This window comes from Pollachius pollachius, assembly GCF_949987615.1.
Source record: "Pollachius pollachius genome assembly, chromosome: 3".
Classification (NCBI taxonomy): domain Eukaryota; kingdom Metazoa; phylum Chordata; class Actinopteri; order Gadiformes; family Gadidae; genus Pollachius; species Pollachius pollachius.
The window spans coordinates 27,796,061-27,820,796 of record NC_136936.1 but is presented as its reverse complement, the minus strand read 5'-3'; the positions used below and the strand labels follow the sequence as shown (position 1 = coordinate 27,820,796).

General features: G+C 34.2%; 1 protein-coding gene across 1 annotated transcript in view; it reads right to left on the bottom strand.

Annotated features, from left to right (window-relative positions):
- Positions 1-24,736, bottom strand: part of ttn.1 (titin, tandem duplicate 1) — a gene marked incomplete at both ends in the record, with an annotated part of 341,754 nt that overhangs the window by 172,832 nt on the left and 144,186 nt on the right. The window lies entirely within an intron of this gene.

Here is a 24,736-nt window from a genome sequence, read left to right as displayed (position 1 = left end):
AATCGCATTGTTGGTCAAAAAGTGCTTCTCTCGCTCTGAAAAGCATTTTGCACGCATAAAAACTTGACAAGTGAATATTTCTGTTCCTTTCAATGCAAATGTGTTATTATGCTTACAAAAGGGTCATTTAAGCATAAACCACCATTTGGGAGTGAATTCCATTAGTTTTGAGCAATATCAACATTGTAAGGTCAGAATCACATTGTTGGTCAAAAAGTGCTTCTCGCTCTGAAAAGCGTTTTGCAGACATAAAAACTAGAAAAGTGAATATTTCTGTTCCTTTCAATGCAAACGTGTTATTATGCTTACAAAAGGGTTATTTAAGCATAAACCACCATTTGGGAGTGAATTCCATTAGTTTTGAGCAATATCAACATTGTAAGGTCAGAATCACATTGTTGGTCAAAAAGTGCTTCTCTCGCTCTGAAAAGCATTTTGCACACATAAAAACTAGAAAAGTGAATATTTCTGTTCCTTTCAATGCAAACGTGTTATTATGCTTACAAAAGGGTTATTTAAGCATAAACCACCATTTGGGAGTGAATTCCATTAGTTTTGAGCAATATCAACATTGTAAGGTCAGAATCACATTTTTGGTCAAAAAGTGCTTCTCTCGCTCTGAGAAGCATTTTGCACGCATAAAAACTTGACAAGTGAATATTTCTGTTCCTTTTAATTCAAACGTGTTGTTATGCGTACAAAAGGGTTATTTAAGCATAAACCACCATTTGGGAGTGAATTCCATTAGTTTTGAGCAATATCAACATTGAAAGGTCAGAATCACATTGTTGGTCAAAAAGTGCTTCTCTCGCTCTGAAAAGCATTTTGCACACATAAAAACTAGAAAAGTGAATATTTCTGTTCCCTTTCAATGCAAACGTGTTATTATGCTTACAAAAGGGTTATTTAAGCATAAACCACCATTTGGGAGTGAATTCCATTAGTTTTGAGCAATATCAACATTGTAAGGTCAGAATCACATTTTTGGTCAAAAAGTGCTTCTCTCGCTCTGAGAAGCATTTTGCACGCATAAAAACTTGACAAGTGAATATTTCTGTTCCTTTTAATTCAAACGTGTTGTTATGCTTACAAAAGGGTTATTTAAGCATAAACCACCATTTGGGAGTGAATTCCATTAGTTTTGAGCAATATCAACATTGAAAGGTCAGAATCACATTGTTGGTCAAAAAGTGCTTCTGTCGCTCTGAAAAGCATTTTGCACACATAAAAACTAGAAAAGTGAATATTTCTGTTACTTTCAATGGAAACGTGTTATTATGCTTACAAAAGGGTTATTTAAGCATAAACCACCATTTGGGAGTGAATTCCATTAGTTTTGAGCAATATCAACATTGTAAGGTCAGAATCACATTTTTGGTCAAAAAGTGCTTCTCTCGCTCTGAGAAGCATTTTGCACGCATAAAAACTTGACAAGTGAATATTTCTGTTCCTTTTAATTCAAACGTGTTGTTATGCTTACAAAAGGGTTATTTAAACATAAACCACCATTTGGGAGTGAATTCCATTAGTTTTGAGCAATATCAACATTGAAAGGTCAGAATCACATTATTGGTCAAAAAGTGCTTCTGTCGCTCTGAAAAGCATTTTGCACACATAAAAACTAGAAAAGTGAATATTTCTGTTACTTTCAATGGAAACGTGTTATTATGCTTACTAAAGGGTTATTTAAGCATAAACCACCATTTGGGAGTGAATTCCATTAGTTTTGAGCAATATCAACATTGTAAGGTCAGAATCGCATTGTTGGTCAAAAAGTGCTTCTCTCACTCTGAAAAGCATTTTGCACGCATAAAAACTTGACACGTGAATATTTCTGTTTCTTTCAATTCAAACGTGTTATTATGCTTACAAAAGGGTTATTTAAGCATAAACCACCATTTTGGAGTGAATTCCATTAGTTTTGAGCAGTATCAACATTGTAAGGTCAGAATCCCGTTGTTGGTCAAAAAGTGCTTCTCTCGCTCTGTAAAGCATTTTGCACACATAAAAACTAGAAAAGTGAATATTTCTGTTACTTTCAATGCAAACGTGTTATTATGCTTACAAAAGGGTTATTTAAGCATAAACCACCATTTGGGAGTGAATTCCATTAGTTTTGAGCAATATCAACATTGAAAGGTCAGAATCACATTGTTGGTCAAAAACTGCTTTTCTCGCTCTGAAAAGCATTTTGCACGCAGAAAAACTTGACAAGTGAATATTTCTGTTCATTTCAATGCAAACGTGTCATTATGCTTACAAAAGGGTTATTTAAGCATAAACCACCATTTGGGAGTGAATTCCATTAGTTTTGAGCAATATCAACATTGAAAGGTCAGAATCACATTGTTGGTCAAAAAGTGCTTCTCTCGCTCTGAAAAGCATTTTGCACGCATAAAAACTTGACAAGTGAATATTTCTGTTCCTTTCAATTCAAACGTGTTATTATGCTTACAAAAGGGTTATTTAAGCATAAACCACCATTTGGGAGTGAATTCTATTCGTTTTGAGCAATATCAACATTGTAAGGTTAGAATCGCATTGTTGGTCAAAAAGTGCTTCTCTCGCTCTGAAAAGCATTTTGCACGCATAAAAACTTGACAAGTGAATATTTCTGTTCCTTTCAATGCAAACGTGTTATTATGCTTACAAAAGGGTCATTTAAGCATAAACCACCATTTGGGAGTGAATTCCATTAGTTTTGAGCAATATCAACATTGTAAGGTCAGAATCACATTGTTGGTCAAAAAGTGCTTCTCGCTCTGAAAAGCGTTTTGCAGACATAAAAACTAGAAAAGTGAATATTTCTGTTCCTTTCAATGCAAACGTGTTATTATGCTTACAAAAGGGTTATTTAAGCATAAACCACCATTTGGGAGTGAATTCCATTAGTTTTGAGCAATATCAACATTGTAAGGTCAGAATCACATTGTTGGTCAAAAAGTGCTTCTCTCGCTCTGAAAAGCATTTTGCACACATAAAAACTTGAAAAGTGAATATTTCTGTTCCTTTCAATGCAAACGTGTTATTATGCTTACAAAAGGGTTATTTAAGCATAAACCACCATTTGGGAGTGAATTCCATTAGTTTTGAGCGATATCAACATTGTAAGGTCAGAATCACATTTTTGGTCAAAAAGTGCTTCTCTCGCTCTGAGAAGCATTTTGCACGCATAAAAACTTGACAAGTGAATATTTCTGTTCCTTTTAATTCAAACGTGTTGTTCTGCTTACAAAAGAGTTATTTAAGCATAAACCACCATTTGGGAGTGAATTCCATTAGTTTTGAGCAATATCAACATTGAAAGGTCAGAATCACATTGTTGGTCAAAAAGTGCTTCTGTCGCTCTGAAAAGCATTTTGCACACATAAAAACTAGAAAAGTGAATAGTTCTGTTACTTTCAATGGAAACGTGTTATTATGCTTACAAAAGGGTTATTTAAGCATAAACCACCATTTGGGAGTGAATTCCATTAGTTTTGAGCAATATCAACATTGTAAGGTCAGAATCGCATTGTTGGTCAAAAAGTGCTTCTCTCACTCTGAAAAGCATTTTGCACGCATAAAAACTTGACACGTGAATATATCTGTTTCTTTCAATTCAAACGTGTTATTATGCTTACAAAAGGGTTATTTAAGCATAAACCACCATTTGGGAGTGAATTCCATTAGTTTTCAGCAATATCAACATTGTAAGGTCAGAATCCCGTTGTTGGTCAAAAAGTGCTTCTCTCGCTCTGTAAAGCATTTTGCACACATAAAAACTAGAAAAGTGAATATTTCTGTTACTTTCAATGCAAACGTGTTATTATGCTTACAAAAGGGTTATTAAAGCATAAACCACCATTTGGGAGTGAATTCCATTAGTTTTGAGCAATATCAACATTGAAAGGTCAGAATCACATTGTTGGTCAAAAAGTTCTTTTCTCGCTCTGAAAAGCATTTTGCACGCAGAAAAACTTGACAAGTGAATATTTCTGTTCATTTCAATGCAAACGTGTCATTATGCTTACAAAAGGGTTATTTAAGCATAAACCACCATTTGGGAGTGAATTCCATTAGTTTTGAGCAATATCAACATTGAAAGGTCAGAATCACATTGTTGGTCAAAAAGTGCTTCTCTCGCTCTGAAAAGCATTTTGCACGCATAAAAACTTGACAAGTGAATATTTCTGTTCCTTTCAATTCAAACGTGTTATTATGCTTACAAAAGGGTTATTTCAGCATAAACCACAATTTGGGAGTGAATTCCATTAGTTTTGAGCAATATCAACATTGTTAGGTCAGAATACCATTGTTGGTCAAAAAGTGCTTCTCTCGCTCTGAAAAGCATTTTGCACACATAAAAACATGACAAGTGAATATTTCTGTTCCTTTCAATGCAAACGTGTTATTATGCTTACAAAAGGGTCATTTAAGCATAAACCACCATTTGGGAGTGAATTCCATTAGTTTTGAGCAATATCAACATTGTAAGGTCAGAATCACATTGTTGGTCAAAAAGTGCTTCTCGCTCTGAAAAGCGTTTTGCAGACATAAAAACTAGAAAAGTGAATATTTCTGTTCCTTTCAATGCAAACGTGCTATTATGCTTACAAAAGGGTTATTTAAGCATAAACCACCATTTGGGAGTGAATTCCATTAGTTTTGAGCAATATCAACATTGTAAGGTCAGAATCACATTGTTGGTCAAAAAGTGCTTCTCTCGCTCTGAAAAGCATTTTGCACACATAAAAACATGACAAGTGAATATTTCTGTTCCTTTCAATGCAAACGTGTTATTATGCTTACAAAAGGGTTATTTAAGCATAAACCACCATTTGGGAGTGAATTCCATTAGTTTTGAGCAATATCAACATTGTAAGGTCAGAATCACATTTTTGGTCAAAAAGTGCTTCTCTCGCTCTGAGAAGCATTTTGCACGCATAAAAACTTGACAAGTGAATATTTCTGTTCATTTTAATTCAAACGTGTTGTTATGCTTACAAAAGGGTTATTTAAGCATAAACCACCATTTGGGAGTGAATTCCATTAGTTTTGAGCAATATCAACATTGTAAGGTCAGAATCACATTTTTGGTCAAAAAGTGCTTCTCTCGCTCTGAGAAGCATTTTGCACGCATAAAAACTTGACAAGTGAATATTTCTGTTCATTTTAATTCAAACATGTTGTTATGCTTACAAAAGGGTTATTTAAGCATAAACCACCATTTGGGAGTGAATTCAATTAGTTTTGAGCAATATCAACATTGAAAGGTCAGAATCACATTGTTGGTCAAAAAGTGCTTCTGTCGCTCTGAAAAGCATTTTGCACACATAAAAACTAGAAAAGTGAATATTTCTGTTACTTTCAATGGAAACGTGTTATTATGCTTACAAAAGGGTTATTTCAGCATAAACCACCATTTGGGAGTGAATTCCATTAGTTTTGAGCAATATCAACATTGTAAGGTCAGAATCGCATTGTTGGTCAAAAAGTGCTTCTCTCACTCTGAAAAGCATTTTGCACGCATAAAAACTTGACACGTGAATATTTCTGTTTCTTTCAATTCAAACGTGTTATTATGCTTACAAAAGGGTTATTTAAGCATAAACCACCATTTGGGAGTGAATTCCATTAGTTTTCAGCAATATCAACATTGTAAGGTCAGAATCCCGTTGTTGGTCAAAAAGTGCTTCTCTCGCTCTGTAAAGCATTTTGCACACATAAAAACTAGAAAAGTGAATATTTCTGTTACTTTCAATGCAAACGTGTTATTATGCTTACAAAAGGGTTATTAAAGCATAAACCACCATTTGGGAGTGAATTCCATTAGTTTTGAGCAATATCAACATTGAAAGGTCAGAATCACATTGTTGGTCAAAAAGTGCTTTTCTCGCTCTGAAAAGCATTTTGCACGCAGAAAAACTTGACAAGTGAATATTTCTGTTCATTTCAATGCAAACGTGTCATTATGCTTACAAAAGGGTTATTTAAGCATAAACCACCATTTGGGAGTGAATTCCATTAGTTTTGAGCAATATCAACATTGAAAGGTCAGAATCACATTGTTGGTCAAAAAGTGCTTCTCTCGCTCTGAAAAGCATTTTGCACGCATAAAAACTTGACAAGTGAATATTTCTGTTCCTTTCAATTCAAACGTGTTATTATGCTTACAAAAGGGTTATTTCAGCATAAACCACAATTTGGGAGTGAATTCCATTAGTTTTGAGCAATATCAACATTGTTAGGTCAGAATACCATTGTTGGTCAAAAAGTGCTTCTCTCGCTCTGAAAAGCATTTTGCACACATAAAAACATGACAAGTGAATATTTCTGTTCCTTTCAATGCAAACGTGTTATTATGCTTACAAAAGGGTTATTTAAGCATAAACCACCATTTGGGAGTGAATTCCATTAGTTTTGAGCAATATCAACATTGTAAGGTTAGAATCGCATTGTTGGTCAAAAAGTGCTTCTCTCACTCTGAAAAGCATTTTGCACGCATAAAAACTTGACACGTGAATATTTCTGTTTCTTTCAATTCAAACGTGTTATTATGCTTACAAAAGGGTGATTTAAGCATAAACCACAATTTTGGAGTGAATTCCATTAGTTTTGAGCAATATCAACATTGTTAGGTCAGAATCGCATTGTTGGTCAAAAAGTGCTTCTCTCGCTCTGAAAAGCATTTTGCACACATACAAACTAGAAAAGTGAATATTTCTGTTACTTTATATTCAAATGTGTTATTATGCTTACAAAATGGTGATTTAAGCATAAACCACCATTTGGGAGTGAATTCCATTAGTTTTGAGCAATATCAACATTGAAAGGTCAGAATCATATTGTTGGTCAAAAAGTGCTTCTCTCGCTCTGAAAAGCATTTTGCACGCATAAAAACTTGACAAGTGAATATTTCTGTTCCTTTCAATTCAAACGTGTTATTATGCTTACAAAAGGGTTATTTAAGCATAAACCACCATTTGGGAGTGAATTCTATTCGTTTTGAGCAATATCAACATTGTAAGGTTAGAATCGCATTGTTGGTCAAAAAGTGCTTCTCTCGCTCTGAAAAGCATTTTGCACGCATAAAAACTTGACAAGTGAATATTTCTGTTCCTTTCAATGCAAATGTGTTATTATGCTTACAAAAGGGTCATTTAAGCATAAACCACCATTTGGGAGTGAATTCCATTAGTTTTGAGCAATATCAACATTGTAAGGTCAGAATCACATTGTTGGTCAAAAAGTGCTTCTCGCTCTGAAAAGCGTTTTGCAGACATAAAAACTAGAAAAGTGAATATTTCTGTTCCTTTCAATGCAAACGTGTTATTATGCTTACAAAAGGGTTATTTAAGCATAAACCACCATTTGGGAGTGAATTCCATTAGTTTTGAGCAATATCAACATTGTAAGGTCAGAATCACATTGTTGGTCAAAAAGTGCTTCTCTCGCTCTGAAAAGCATTTTGCACACATAAAAACTAGAAAAGTGAATATTTCTGTTCCTTTCAATGCAAACGTGTTATTATGCTTACAAAAGGGTTATTTAAGCATAAACCACCATTTGGGAGTGAATTCCATTAGTTTTGAGCAATATCAACATTGTAAGGTCAGAATCACATTTTTGGTCAAAAAGTGCTTCTCTCGCTCTGAGAAGCATTTTGCACGCATAAAAACTTGACAAGTGAATATTTCTGTTCCTTTTAATTCAAACGTGTTGTTATGCTTACAAAAGGGTTATTTAAGCATAAACCACCATTTGGGAGTGAATTCCATTAGTTTTGAGCAATATCAACATTGAAAGGTCAGAATCACATTGTTGGTCAAAAAGTGCTTCTCTCGCTCTGAAAAGCATTTTGCACACATAAAAACTAGAAAAGTGAATATTTCTGTTCCTTTCAATGCAAACGTGTTATTATGCTTACAAAAGGGTTATTTAAGCATAAACCACCATTTGGGAGTGAATTCCATTAGTTTTGAGCAATATCAACATTGTAAGGTCAGAATCACATTTTTGGTCAAAAAGTGCTTCTCTCGCTCTGAGAAGCATTTTGCACGCATAAAAACTTGACAAGTGAATATTTCTGTTTCTTTCAATTCAAACGTGTTATTATGCTTACAAAAGGGTGATTTAAGCATAAACCACAATTTTGGAGTGAATTCCATTAGTTTTGAGCAATATCAACATTGTTAGGTCAGAATCGCATTGTTGGTCAAAAAGTGCTTCTCTCGCTCTGAAAAGCATTTTGCACACATACAAACTAGAAAAGTGAATATTTCTGTTACTTTATATTCAAATGTGTTATTATGCTTACAAAATGGTGATTTAAGCATAAACCACCATTTGGAGTGAATTCCATTAGTTTTGAGCAATATCAACATTGAAAGGTCAGAATCATATTGTTGGTCAAAAAGTGCTTCTCTCGCTCTGAAAAGCATTTTGCACGCATAAAAACTTGACAAGTGAATATTTCTGTTCCTTTCAATTCAAACGTGTTATTATGCTTACAAAAGGGTTATTTAAGCATAAACCACCATTTGGGAGTGAATTCTATTCGTTTTGAGCAATATCAACATTGTAAGGTTAGAATCGCATTGTTGGTCAAAAAGTGCTTCTCTCGCTCTGAAAAGCATTTTGCACGCATAAAAACTTGACAAGTGAATATTTCTGTTCCTTTCAATGCAAATGTGTTATTATGCTTACAAAAGGGTCATTTAAGCATAAACCACCATTTGGGAGTGAATTCCATTAGTTTTGAGCAATATCAACATTGTAAGGTCAGAATCACATTGTTGGTCAAAAAGTGCTTCTCGCTCTGAAAAGCGTTTTGCAGACATAAAAACTAGAAAAGTGAATATTTCTGTTCCTTTCAATGCAAACGTGTTATTATGCTTACAAAAGGGTTATTTAAGCATAAACCACCATTTGGGAGTGAATTCCATTAGTTTTGAGCAATATCAACATTGTAAGGTCAGAATCACATTGTTGGTCAAAAAGTGCTTCTCTCGCTCTGAAAAGCATTTTGCACACATAAAAACTAGAAAAGTGAATATTTCTGTTCCTTTCAATGCAAACGTGTTATTATGCTTACAAAAGGGTTATTTAAGCATAAACCACCATTTGGGAGTGAATTCCATTAGTTTTGAGCAATATCAACATTGTAAGGTCAGAATCACATTTTTGGTCAAAAAGTGCTTCTCTCGCTCTGAGAAGCATTTTGCACGCATAAAAACTTGACAAGTGAATATTTCTGTTCCTTTTAATTCAAACGTGTTGTTATGCTTACAAAAGGGTTATTTAAGCATAAACCACCATTTGGGAGTGAATTCCATTAGTTTTGAGCAATATCAACATTGAAAGGTCAGAATCACATTGTTGGTCAAAAAGTGCTTCTCTCGCTCTGAAAAGCATTTTGCACACATAAAAACTAGAAAAGTGAATATTTCTGTTCCTTTCAATGCAAACGTGTTATTATGCTTACAAAAGGGTTATTTAAGCATAAACCACCATTTGGGAGTGAATTCCATTAGTTTTGAGCAATATCAACATTGTAAGGTCAGAATCACATTTTTGGTCAAAAAGTGCTTCTCTCGCTCTGAGAAGCATTTTGCACGCATAAAAACTTGACAAGTGAATATTTCTGTTTCTTTCAATTCAAACGTGTTATTATGCTTACAAAAGGGTGATTTAAGCATAAACCACAATTTTGGAGTGAATTCCATTAGTTTTGAGCAATATCAACATTGTTAGGTCAGAATCGCATTGTTGGTCAAAAAGTGCTTCTCTCGCTCTGAAAAGCATTTTGCACACATACAAACTAGAAAAGTGAATATTTCTGTTACTTTATATTCAAATGTGTTATTATGCTTACAAAATGGTGATTTAAGCATAAACCACCATTTGGGAGTGAATTCCATTAGTTTTGAGCAATATCAACATTGAAAGGTCAGAATCATATTGTTGGTCAAAAAGTGCTTCTCTCGCTCTGAAAAGCATTTTGCACGCATAAAAACTTGACAAGTGAATATTTCTGTTCCTTTCAATTCAAACGTGTTATTATGCTTACAAAAGGGTTATTTAAGCATAAACCACCATTTGGGAGTGAATTCTATTCGTTTTGAGCAATATCAACATTGTAAGGTTAGAATCGCATTGTTGGTCAAAAAGTGCTTCTCTCGCTCTGAAAAGCATTTTGCACGCATAAAAACTTGACAAGTGAATATTTCTGTTCCTTTCAATGCAAATGTGTTATTATGCTTACAAAAGGGTCATTTAAGCATAAACCACCATTTGGGAGTGAATTCCATTAGTTTTGAGCAATATCAACATTGTAAGGTCAGAATCACATTGTTGGTCAAAAAGTGCTTCTCGCTCTGAAAAGCGTTTTGCAGACATAAAAACTAGAAAAGTGAATATTTCTGTTCCTTTCAATGCAAACGTGTTATTATGCTTACAAAAGGGTTATTTAAGCATAAACCACCATTTGGGAGTGAATTCCATTAGTTTTGAGCAATATCAACATTGTAAGGTCAGAATCACATTGTTGGTCAAAAAGTGCTTCTCTCGCTCTGAAAAGCATTTTGCACACATAAAAACTAGAAAAGTGAATATTTCTGTTCCTTTCAATGCAAACGTGTTATTATGCTTACAAAAGGGTTATTTAAGCATAAACCACCATTTGGGAGTGAATTCCATTAGTTTTGAGCAATATCAACATTGTAAGGTCAGAATCACATTTTTGGTCAAAAAGTGCTTCTCTCGCTCTGAGAAGCATTTTGCACGCATAAAAACTTGACAAGTGAATATTTCTGTTCCTTTTAATTCAAACGTGTTGTTATGCTTACAAAAGGGTTATTTAAGCATAAACCACCATTTGGGAGTGAATTCCATTAGTTTTGAGCAATATCAACATTGAAAGGTCAGAATCACATTGTTGGTCAAAAAGTGCTTCTCTCGCTCTGAAAAGCATTTTGCACACATAAAAACTAGAAAAGTGAATATTTCTGTTCCTTTCAATGCAAACGTGTTATTATGCTTACAAAAGGGTTATTTAAGCATAAACCACCATTTGGGAGTGAATTCCATTAGTTTTGAGCAATATCAACATTGTAAGGTCAGAATCACATTTTTGGTCAAAAAGTGCTTCTCTCGCTCTGAGAAGCATTTTGCACGCATAAAAACTTGACAAGTGAATATTTCTGTTCCTTTTAATTCAAACGTGTTGTTATGCTTACAAAAGGGTTATTTAAGCATAAACCACCATTTGGGAGTGAATTCCATTAGTTTTGAGCAATATCAACATTGAAAGGTCAGAATCACATTGTTGGTCAAAAAGTGCTTCTGTCGCTCTGAAAAGCATTTTGCACACATAAAAACTAGAAAAGTGAATATTTCTGTTACTTTCAATGGAAACGTGTTATTATGCTTACAAAAGGGTTATTTAAGCATAAACCACCATTTGGGAGTGAATTCCATTAGTTTTGAGCAATATCAACATTGTAAGGTCAGAATCACATTTTTGGTCAAAAAGTGCTTCTCTCGCTCTGAGAAGCATTTTGCACGCATAAAAACTTGACAAGTGAATATTTCTGTTCCTTTTAATTCAAACGTGTTGTTATGCTTACAAAAGGGTTATTTAAACATAAACCACCATTTGGGAGTGAATTCCATTAGTTTTGAGCAATATCAACATTGAAAGGTCAGAATCACATTATTGGTCAAAAAGTGCTTCTGTCGCTCTGAAAAGCATTTTGCACACATAAAAACTAGAAAAGTGAATATTTCTGTTACTTTCAATGGAAACGTGTTATTATGCTTACAAAAGGGTTATTTAAGCATAAACCACCATTTGGGAGTGAATTCCATTAGTTTTGAGCAATATCAACATTGTAAGGTCAGAATCGCATTGTTGGTCAAAAAGTGCTTCTCTCACTCTGAAAAGCATTTTGCACGCATAAAAACTTGACACGTGAATATTTCTGTTTCTTTCAATTCAAACGTGTTATTATGCTTACAAAAGGGTTATTTAAGCATAAACCACCATTTGGGAGTGAATTCCATTAGTTTTGAGCAGTATCAACATTGTAAGGTCAGAATCCCGTTGTTGGTCAAAAAGTGCTTCTCTCGCTCTGTAATGCATTTTGCACACATAAAAACTAGAAAAGTGAATATTTCTGTTCCTTTCAATGCAAACGTGTTATTATGCTTACAAAAGGGTTATTTAAGCATAAACCACCATTTGGGAGTGAATTCCATTAGTTTTGAGCAATATCAACATTGAAAGGTCAGAATCACATTGTTGGTCAAAAACTGCTTTTCTCGCTCTGAAAAGCATTTTGCACGCAGAAAAACTTGACAAGTGAATATTTCTGTTCATTTCAATGCAAACGTGTCATTATGCTTACAAAAGGGTTATTTAAGCATAAACCACCATTTGGGAGTGAATTCCATTAGTTTTGAGCAATATCAACATTGAAAGGTCAGAATCACATTGTTGGTCAAAAAGTGCTTCTCTCGCTCTGAAAAGCATTTTGCACGCATAAAAACTTGACAAGTGAATATTTCTGTTCCTTTCAATTCAAACGTGTTATTATGCTTACAAAAGGGTTATTTAAGCATAAACCACCATTTGGGAGTGAATTCTATTCGTTTTGAGCAATATCAACATTGTAAGGTTAGAATCGCATTGTTGGTCAAAAAGTGCTTCTCTCGCTCTGAAAAGCATTTTGCACGCATAAAAACTTGACAAGTGAATATTTCTGTTCCTTTCAATGCAAACGTGTTATTATGCTTACAAAAGGGTCATTTAAGCATAAACCACCATTTGGGAGTGAATTCCATTAGTTTTGAGCAATATCAACATTGTAAGGTCAGAATCACATTGTTGGTCAAAAAGTGCTTCTCGCTCTGAAAAGCGTTTTGCAGACATAAAAACTAGAAAAGTGAATATTTCTGTTCCTTTCAATGCAAACGTGTTATTATGCTTACAAAAGGGTTATTTAAGCATAAACCACCATTTGGGAGTGAATTCGATTAGTTTTGAGCAATATCAACATTGTAAGGTCAGAATCACATTTTTGGTCAAAAAGTGCTTCTCTCGCTCTGAGAAGCATTTTGCACGCATAAAAACTTGACAAGTGAATATTTCTGTTCCTTTTAATTCAAACGTGTTGTTCTGCTTACAAAAGAGTTATTTAAGCATAAACCACCATTTGGGAGTGAATTCCATTAGTTTTGAGCAATATCAACATTGAAAGGTCAGAATCACATTGTTGGTCAAAAAGTGCTTCTGTCGCTCTGAAAAGCATTTTGCACACATAAAAACTAGAAAAGTGAATATTTCTGTTACTTTCAATGGAAACGTGTTATTATGCTTACAAAAGGGTTATTTAAGCATAAACCACCATTTTGGAGTGAATTCCATTAGTTTTGAGCAATATCAACATTGTAAGGTCAGAATCGCATTGTTGGTCAAAAAGTGCTTCTCTCACTCTGAAAAGCATTTTGCACGCATAAAAACTTGACACGTGAATATTTCTGTTTCTTTCAATTCAAACGTGTTATTATGCTTACAAAAGGGTTATTTAAGCATAAACCACCGTTTGGGAGTGAATTCCATTAGTTTTGAGCAATATCAACATTGTAAGGTCAGAATCCCGTTGTTGGTCAAAAAGTGCTTCTCTCGCTCTGTAAAGCATTTTGCACACATAAAAACTAGAAAAGTGAATATTTCTGTTACTTTCAATGCAAACGTGTTATTATGCTTACAAAAGGGTTATTTAAGCATAAACCACCATTTGGGAGTGAATTCCATTAGTTTTGAGCAATATCAACATTGAAAGGTCAGAATCACATTGTTGGTCAAAAAGTGCTTTTCTCGCTCTGAAAAGCATTTTGCACGCAGAAAAACTTGACAAGTGAATATTTCTGTTCATTTCAATGCAAACGTGTCATTATGCTTACAAAAGGGTTATTTAAGCATAAACCACCATTTGGGAGTGAATTCCATTAGTTTTGAGCAATATCAACATTGAAAGGTCAGAATCACATTGTTGGTCAAAAAGTGCTTCTCTCGCTCTGAAAAGCATTTTGCACGCATAAAAACTTGACAAGTGAATATTTCTGTTCCTTTCAATTCAAACGTGTTATTATGCTTACAAAAGGGTTATTTAAGCGTAAACCACCATTTGGGAGTGAATTCTATTCGTTTTGAGCAATATCAACATTGTAAGGTTAGAATCGCATTGTTGGTCAAAAAGTGCTTCTCTCGCTCTGAAAAGCATTTTGCACGCATAAAAACTTGACAAGTGAATATTTCTGTTCCTTTCAATGCAAACGTGTTATTATGCTTACAAAAGGGTCATTTAAGCATAAACCACCATTTGGGAGTGAATTCCATTAGTTTTGAGCAATATCAACATTGTAAGGTCAGAATCACATTGTTGGTCAAAAAGTGCTTCTCGCTCTGAAAAGCGTTTTGCAGACATAAAAACTAGAAAAGTGAATATTTCTGTTCCTTTCAATGCAAACGTGTTATTATGCTTACAAAAGGGTTATTTAAGCATAAACCACCATTTGGGAGTGAATTCCATTAGTTTTGAGCAATATCAACATTGTAAGGTCAGAATCACATTGTTGGTCAAAAAGTGCTTCTCTCGCTCTGAAAAGCATTTTGCACACATAAAAACTAGAAAAGTGAATATTTCTGTTCCTTTCAATGCAAACGTGTTATTATGCTTACAAAAGGGTTATTTAAGCATAAACCACCATTTGGGAGTGAATTCCATTAGTTTTGAGCAATATCAACATTGTAAGGTCAGAATCACATTTTTGGTCAAAAAGTGCTTCTCTCGCTCTGAGAAGCATTTTGCACGCATAAAAACTTGACAAGTGAATATTTCTGTTCCTTTTAATTCAAACGTGTTGTTATGCTTACAAAAGGGTTATTTAAGCATAAACCACCATTTGGGAGTGAATTCCATTAGTTTTGAGCAATATCAACATTGAAAGGTCAGAATCACATTGTTGGTCAAAAAGTGCTTCTGTCGCTCTGAAAAGCATTTTGCACGCATAAAAACTTGACAAGTGAATATTTCTGTTCCTTTCAATTCAAACGTGTTATTATGCTTACAAAAGGGTTATTTCAGCATAAACCACAATTTGGGAGTGAATTCCATTAGTTTTGAGCAATATCAACATTGTTAGGTCAGAATACCATTGTTGGTCAAAAAGTGCTTCTCTCGCTCTGAAAAGCATTTTGCACACATAAAAACATGACAAGTGAATATTTCTGTTCCTTTCAATGCAAACGTGTTATTATGCTTACAAAAGGGTTATTTAAGCATAAACCACCATTTGGGAGTGAATTCCATTAGTTTTGAGCAATATCAACATTGTAAGGTTAGAATCGCATTGTTGGTCAAAAAGTGCTTCTCTCACTCTGAAAAGCATTTTGCACGCATAAAAACTTGACACGTGAATATTTCTGTTTCTTTCAATTCAAACGTGTTATTATGCTTACAAAAGGGTTATTTAAGCATAAACCACCATTTGGGAGTGAATTCCGATAGTTTTGAGCAATATCAACATTGTAAGGTCAGAATCCCGTTGTTGGTCAAAAAGTGCTTCTCTCGCTCTGAAAAGCATTTTGCACGCAGAAAAACTTGACAAGTGAATATTTCTGTTCATTTCAATGCAAACGTGTCATTATACTTACAAAAGGGTTATTTAAGCATAAACCACCATTTGGGAGTGAATTCCATTAGTTTTGAGCAATATCAACATTGAAAGGTCAGAATCATATTGTTGGTCAAAAAGTGCTTCTCTCGCTCTGAAAAGCATTTTGCACGCATAAAAACTTGACAAGTGAATATTTCTGTTCCTTTCAATTCAAACGTGTTATTATGCTTACAAAAGGGTTATTTAAGCATAAACCACCATTTGGGAGTGAATTCTATTCGTTTTGAGCAATATCAACATTGTAAGGTTAGAATCGCATTGTTGGTCAAAAAGTGCTTCTCTCGCTCTGAAAAGCATTTTGCACGCATAAAAACTTGACAAGTGAATATTTCTGTTCCTTTCAATGCAAATGTGTTATTATGCTTACAAAAGGGTCATTTAAGCATAAACCACCATTTGGGAGTGAATTCCATTAGTTTTGAGCAATATCAACATTGTAAGGTCAGAATCACATTGTTGGTCAAAAAGTGCTTCTCGCTCTGAAAAGCGTTTTGCAGACATTAAAACTAGAAAAGTGAATATTTCTGTTCCTTTCAATGCAAACGTGTTATTATGCTTACAAAAGGGTTATTTAAGCATAAACCACCATTTGGGAGTGAATTCCATTAGTTTTGAGCAATATCAACATTGTAAGGTCAGAATCACATTGTTGGTCAAAAAGTGCTTCTCTCGCTCTGAAAAGCATTTTGCACACATAAAAACTAGAAAAGTGAATATTTCTGTTCCTTTCAATGCAAACGTGTTATTATGCTTACAAAAGGGTTATTTAAGCATAAACCACCATTTGGGAGTGAATTCCATTAGTTTTGAGCAATATCAACATTGTAAGGTCAGAATCACATTTTTGGTCAAAAAGTGCTTCTCTCGCTCTGAGAAGCATTTTGCACGCATAAAAACTTGACAAGTGAATATTTCTGTTCCTTTTAATTCAAACGTGTTGTTATGCGTACAAAAGGGTTATTTAAGCATAAACCACCATTTGGGAGTGAATTCCATTAGTTTTGAGCAATATCAACATTGAAAGGTCAGAATCACATTGTTGGTCAAAAAGTGCTTCTCTCGCTCTGAAAAGCATTTTGCACATATAAAAACTAGAAAAGTGAATATTTCTGTTCCTTTCAATGCAAACGTGTTATTATGCTTACAAAAGGGTTATTTAAGCATAAACCACCATTTGGGAGTGAATTCCATTAGTTTTGAGCAATATCAACATTGTAAGGTCAGAATCACATTTTTGGTCAAAAAGTGCTTCTCTCGCTCTGAGAAGCATTTTGCACGCATAAAAACTTGACAAGTGAATATTTCTGTTCCTTTTAATTCAAACGTGTTGTTATGCTTACAAAAGGGTTATTTAAGCATAAACCACCATTTGGGAGTGAATTCCATTAGTTTTGAGCAATATCAACATTGAAAGGTCAGAATCACATTGTTGGTCAAAAAGTGCTTCTGTCGCTCTGAAAAGCATTTTGCACACATAAAAACTAGAAAAGTGAATATTTCTGTTACTTTCAATGGAAACGTGTTATTATGCTTACAAAAGGGTTATTTAAGCATAAACCACCATTTGGGAGTGAATTCCATTAGTTTTGAGCAATATCAACATTGTAAGGTCAGAATCACATTTTTGGTCAAAAAGTGCTTCTCTCGCTCTGAGAAGCATTTTGCACGCATAAAAACTTGACAAGTGAATATTTCTGTTCCTTTTAATTCAAACGTGTTGTTATGCTTACAAAAGGGTTATTTAAACATAAACCACCATTTGGGAGTGAATTCCATTAGTTTTGAGCAATATCAACATTGAAAGGTCAGAATCACATTGTTGGTCAAAAAGTGCTTCCGTCGCTCTGAAAAGCATTTTGCACACATAAAAACTAGAAAAGTGAATATTTCTGTTACTTTCAATGGAAACGTGTTATTATGCTTACAAAAGGGTTATTTAAGCATAAACCACCATTTGGGAGTGAATTCCATTAGTTTTGAGCAATATCAACATTGTAAGGTCAGAATCGCATTGTTGGTCAAAAAGTGCTTCTCTCACTCTGAAAAGCATTTTGCACGCATAAAAACTTGACACGTGAATATTTCTGTTTCTTTCAATTCAAACGTGTTATTATGCTTACAAAAGGGTTATTTAAGCATAAACCACCATTTGGGAGTGAATTCCATTAGTTTTGAGCAGTATCAACATTGTAAGGTCAGAATCCCGTTGTTGGTCAAAAAGTGCTTCTCTCGCTCTGTAAAGCATTTTGCACACATAAAAACTAGAAAAGTGAATATTTCTGTTACTTTCAATGCAAACGTGTTATTATGCTTACAAAAGGGTTATTTAAGCATAAACCACCATTTGGGAGTGAATTCCATTAGTTTTGAGCAATATCAACATTGAAAGGTCAGAATCACATTGTTGGTCAAAAACTGCTTTTCTCGCTCTGAAAAGCATTTTGCACGCAGAAAAACTTGACAAGTGAATATTTCTGTTCATTTCAATGCAAACGTGTCATTATGCTTACAAAAGGGTTATTTAAGCATAAACCACCATTTGGGAGTGAATTCCATTAGTTTTGAGCAATATCAACATTGAAAGGTCAGAATCACATTGTTGGTCAAAAAGTGCTTCTCTCGCTCTGAAAAGCATTTTGCACGCATAAAAACTTGACAAGTGAATATTTCTGTTCCTTTCAATTCAAACGTGTTATTATGCTTACAAAAGGGTTATTTAAGCATAAACCACCATTTGGGAGTGAATTCTATTCGTTTTGAGCAATATCAACATTGTAAGGTTAGAATCGCATTGTTGGTCAAAAAGTGCTTCTCTCGCTCTGAAAAGCATTTTGCACGCATAAAAACTTGACAAGTGAATATTTCTGTTCCTTTCAATGCAAATGTGTTATTATGCTTACAAAAGGGTCATTTAAGCATAAACCACCATTTGGGAGTGAATTCCATTAGTTTTGAGCAATATCAACATTGTAAGGTCAGAATCACATTGTTGGTCAAAAAGTGCTTCTCGCTCTGAAAAGCGTTTTGCAGACATAAAAACTAGAAAAGTGAATATTTCTGTTCCTTTCAATGCAAACGTGTTATTATGCTTACAAAAGGGTTATTTAAGCATAAACCACCATTTGGGAGTGAATTCCATTAGTTTTGAGCAATATCAACATTGTAAGGTCAGAATCACATTGTTGGTCAAAAAGTGCTTCTCTCGCTCTGAAAAGCATTTTGCACACATAAAAACTAGAAAAGTGAATATTTCTGTTCCTTTCAATGCAAACGTGTTATTATGCTTACAAAAGGGTTATTTAAGCATAAACCACCATTTGGGAGTGAATTCCATCAGTTTTGAGCAATATCAACATTGTAAGGTCAGAATCACATTTTTGGTCAAAAAGTGCTTCTCTCGCTCTGAGAAGCATTTTGCACGCATAAAAACTTGACAAGTGAATATTTCTGTTCCTTTTAATTCAAACGTGTTGTTATGCGTACAAAAGGGTTATTTAAGCATAAACCACCATTTGGGAGTGAATTCCATTAGTTTTGAGCAATATCAACATTGAAAGGTCAGAATCACATTGTTGGTCAAAAAGTGCTTCTCTCGCTCTGAAAAGCATTTTGCACACATAAAAACTAGAAAAGTGAATATTTCTGTTCCTTTCAATGCAAACGTGTTATTATGCTTACAAAAGGGTTATTTAAGCATAAACCACCATTTGGGAGTGAATTCCATTAGTTTTGAGCAATATCAACATTGTAAGGTCAGAATCACATTTTTGGTCAAAAAGTGCTTCTCTCGCTCTGAGAAGCATTTTGCACGCATAAAAACTTGACAAGTGAATATTTCTGTTCCTTTTAATTCAAACGTGTTGTTATGCTTACAAAAGGGTTATTTAAGCATAAACCACCATTTGGGAGTGAATTCCATTAGTTTTGAGCAATATCAACATTGAAAGGTCAGAATCACATTGTTGGTCAAAAAGTGCTTCTGTCGCTCTGAAAAGCATTTTGCACACATAAAAACTAGAAAAGTGAATATTTCTGTTACTTTCAATGGAAACGTGTTATTATGCTTACAAAAGGGTTATTTAAGCATAAACCACCATTTGGGAGTGAATTCCATTAGTTTTGAGCAATATCAACATTGTAAGGTCAGAATCACATTTTTGGTCAAAAAGTGCTTCTCTCGCTCTGAGAAGCATTTTGCACGCATAAAAACTTGACAAGTGAATATTTCTGTTCCTTTTAATTCAAACGTGTTGTTATGCTTACAAAAGGGTTATTTAAACATAAACCACCATTTGGGAGTGAATTCCATTAGTTTTGAGCAATATCAACATTGAAAGGTCAGAATCACATTGTTGGTCAAAAAGTGCTTCTGTCGCTCTGAAAAGCATTTTGCACACATAAAAACTAGAAAAGTGAATATTTCTGTTACTTTCAATGGAAACGTGTTATTATGCTTACAAAAGGGTTATTTAAGCATAAACCACCATTTGGGAGTGAATTCCATTAGTTTTGAGCAATATCAACATTGTAAGGTCAGAATCGCATTGTTGGTCAAAAAGTGCTTCTCTCACTCTGAAAAGCATTTTGCACGCATAAAAACTTGACACGTGAATATTTCTGTTTCTTTCAATTCAAACGTGTTATTATGCTTACAAAAGGGTTATTTAAGCATAAACCACCATTTGGGAGTGAATTCCATTAGTTTTGAGCAGTATCAACATTGTAAGGTCAGAATCCCGTTGTTGGTCAAAAAGTGCTTCTCTCGCTCTGTAAAGCATTTTGCACACATAAAAACTAGAAAAGTGAATATTTCTGTTACTTTCAATGCAAACGTGTTATTATGCTTACAAAAGGGTTATTTAAGCATAAACCACCATTTGGGAGTGAATTCCATTAGTTTTGAGCAATATCAACATTGAAAGGTCAGAATCACATTGTTGGTCAAAAACTGCTTTTCTCGCTCTGAAAAGCATTTTGCACGCAGAAAAACTTGACAAGTGAATATTTCTGTTCATTTCAATGCAAACGTGTCATTATGCTTACAAAAGGGTTATTTAAGCATAAACCACCATTTGGGAGTGAATTCTATTCGTTTTGAGCAATATCAACATTGTAAGGTTAGAATCGCATTGTTGGTCAAAAAGTGCTTCTCTCGCTCTGAAAAGCATTTTGCACGCATAAAAACTTGACAAGTGAATATTTCTGTTCCTTTCAATGCAAACGTGTTATTATGCTTACAAAAGGGTCATTTAAGCATAAACCACCATTTGGGAGTGAATTCCATTAGTTTTGAGCAATATCAACATTGTAAGGTCAGAATCACATTGTTGGTCAAAAAGTGCTTCTCGCTCTGAAAAGCGTTTTGCAGACATAAAAACTAGAAAAGTGAATATTTCTGTTCCTTTCAATGCAAACGTGTTATTATGCTTACAAAAGGGTTATTTAAGCATAAACCACCATTTGGGAGTGAATTCCATTAGTTTTGAGCAATATCAACATTGTAAGGTCAGAATCACATTGTTGGTCAAAAAGTGCTTCTCTCGCTCTGAAAAGCATTTTGCACACATAAAAACTTGAAAAGTGAATATTTCTGTTCCTTTCAATGCAAACGTGTTATTATGCTTACAAAAGGGTTATTTAAGCATAAACCACCATTTGGGAGTGAATTCCATTAGTTTTGAGCAATATCAACATTGTAAGGTCAGAATCACATTTTTGGTCAAAAAGTGCTTCTCTCGCTCTGAGAAGCATTTTGCACGCATAAAAACTTGACAAGTGAATATTTCTGTTCCTTTTAATTCAAACGTGTTGTTCTGCTTACAAAAGAGTTATTTAAGCATAAACCACCATTTGGGAGTGAATTCCATTAGTTTTGAGCAATATCAACATTGAAAGGTCAGAATCACATTGTTGGTCAAAAAGTGCTTCTGTCGCTCTGAAAAGCATTTTGCACACATAAAAACTAGAAAAGTGAATATTTCTGTTACTTTCAATGGAAACGTGTTATTATGCTTACAAAAGGGTTATTTAAGCATAAACCACCATTTTGGAGTGAATTCCATTAGTTTTGAGCAATATCAACATTGTAAGGTCAGAATCGCATTGTTGGTCAAAAAGTGCTTCTCTCACTCTGAAAAGCATTTTGCACGCATAAAAACTTGACACGTGAATATTTCTGTTTCTTTCAATTCAAACGTGTTATTATGCTTACAAAAGGGTTATTTAAGCATAAACCACCGTTTGGGAGTGAATTCCATTAGTTTTGAGCAATATCAACATTGTAAGGTCAGAATCCCGTTGTTGGTCAAAAAGTGCTTCTCTCGCTCTGTAAAGCATTTTGCACACATAAAAACTAGAAAAGTGAATATTTCTGTTACTTTCAATGCAAACGTGTTATTATGCTTACAAAAGGGTTATTTAAGCATAAACCACCATTTGGGAGTGAATTCCATTAGTTTTGAGCAATATCAACATTGAAAGGTCAGAATCACATTGTTGGTCAAAAAGTGCTTTTCTCGCTCTGAAAAGCATTTTGCACGCAGAAAAACTTGACAAGTGAATATTTCTGTTCATTTCAATGCAAACGTGTCATTATGCTTACAAAAGGGTTATTTAAGCATAAACCACCATTTGGGAGTGAATTCCATTAGTTTTGAGCAATATCAACATTGAAAGGTCAGAATCACATTGTTGGTCAAAAAGTGCTTCTCTCGCTCTGAAAAGCATTTTGCACGCATAAAAACTTGACAAGTGAATATTTCTGTTCCTTTCAATTCAAACGTGTTATTATGCTTACAAAAGGGTTATTTAAGCGTAAACCACCATTTGGGAGTGAATTCTATTCGTTTTGAGCAATATCAACATTGTAAGGTTAGAATCGCATTGTTGGTCAAAAAGTGCTTCTCTCGCTCTGAAAAGCATTTTGCACGCATAAAAACTTGACAAGTGAATATTTCTGTTCCTTTCAATGCAAACGTGTTATTATGCTTACAAAAGGGTCATTTAAGCATAAACCACCATTTGGGAGTGAATTCCATTAGTTTTGAGCAATATCAACATTGTAAGGTCAGAATCACATTGTTGGTCAAAAAGTGCTTCTCGCTCTGAAAAGCATTTTGCACACATAAAAACTAGAAAAGTGAATATTTCTGTTACTTTCAATGGAAACGTGTTATTATGCTTACAAAAGGGTTATTTAAGCATAAACCACCATTTGGGAGTGAATTCCATTAGTTTTGAGCAATATCAACATTGTAAGGTCAGAATCGCATTGTTGGTCAAAAAGTGCTTCTCTCACTCTGAAAAGCATTTTGCACGCATAAAAACTTGACACGTGAATATTTCTGTTTCTTTCAATTCAAACGTGTTATTATGCTTACAAAAGGGTTATTTAAGCATAAACCACCATTTGGGAGTGAATTCCATTAGTTTTGAGCAGTATCAACATTGTAAGGTCAGAATCCCGTTGTTGGTCAAAAAGTGCTTCTCTCGCTCTGTAAAGCATTTTGCACACATAAAAACTAGAAAAGTGAATATTTCTGTTACTTTCAATGCAAACGTGTTATTATGCTTACAAAAGGGTTATTTAAGCATAAACCACCATTTGGGAGTGAATTCCATTAGTTTTGAGCAATATCAACATTGAAAGGTCAGAATCACATTGTTGGTCAAAAAGTGCTTTTCTCGCTCTGAAAAGCATTTTGCACGCAGAAAAACTTGACAAGTGAATATTTCTGTTCATTTCAATGCAAACGTGTAATTATGCTTACAAAAGGGTTATTTAAGCATAAACCACCATTTGGGAGTGAATTCCATTAGTTTTGAGCAATATCAACATTGAAAGGTCAGAATCACATTGTTGGTCAAAAAGTGCTTCTCTCGCTCTGAAAAGCATTTTGCACGCATAAAAACTTGACAAGTGAATATTTCTGTTCCTTTCAATTCAAACGTGTTATTATGCTTACAAAAGGGTTATTTAAGCATAAACCACCATCTGAAAGTGAATTCCATTCGTTTTGAGCAATATCAACATTGTAAGGTTAGAATCGCATTGTTGGTCAAAAAGTGCTTCTCTCGCTCTGAAAAGCATTTTGCACACATAAAAACATGACAAGTGAATATTTCTGTTCCTTTCAATGCAAACGTGTTATTATGCTTACAAAAGGGTTATTTAAGCATAAACCACCATTTGGGAGTGAATTCCATTAGTTTTGAGCAATATCAACATTGAAAGGTCAGAATCACATAGTTGGTCAAAAAGTGCTTCTCTCGCTCTGAAAAGCATTTTGCACACATACAAACTAGAAAAGTGAATATTTCTGTTACTTTCAATTCAAATGTGTTATTATGCTTACAAAATGGTGATTTAAGCATAAACCACCATTTGAAAGTGAAATCCATTCGTTTTGAGCAATATCAACATTGTAAGGTCAGAATCACATTGTTGGTCAAAAAGTGCTTCTCTCGCTCTGAAAAGCATTTTCCACACATAAAAACTAGAAAAGTGAATAGTTCTGTTCCTTTCAATGCAAACGTGTTATTATGCTTACAAAAGGGTTATTTAAGCATAAACCACAATTTGGGAGTGAATTCCATTAGTTTTGAGCAATATCAACATTGTTAGGTCAGAATACCATTGTTGGTCAAAAAGTGCTTCTCTCGCTCTGAAAAGCATTTTGCACACATAAAAACATGACAAGTGAATATTTCTGTTCCTTTCAATGCAAACGTGTTATTATGCTTACAAAAGGGTTATTTCAGCATAAACCACCATTTGGGAGTGAATTCCATTAGTTTTGAGCAATATCAACATTGTAAGGTTAGAATCGCATTGTTGGTCAAAAAGTGCTTCTCTCACTCTGAAAAGCATTTTGCACGCATAAAAACTTGACAAGTGAATATTTCTGTTTCTTTCAATTCAAACGTGTTATTATGCTTACAAAAGGGTTATTTAAGCATAAACCACCATTTGGGGGTGAATTCCATTAGTTTTGAGCAATATCAACATTGTAAG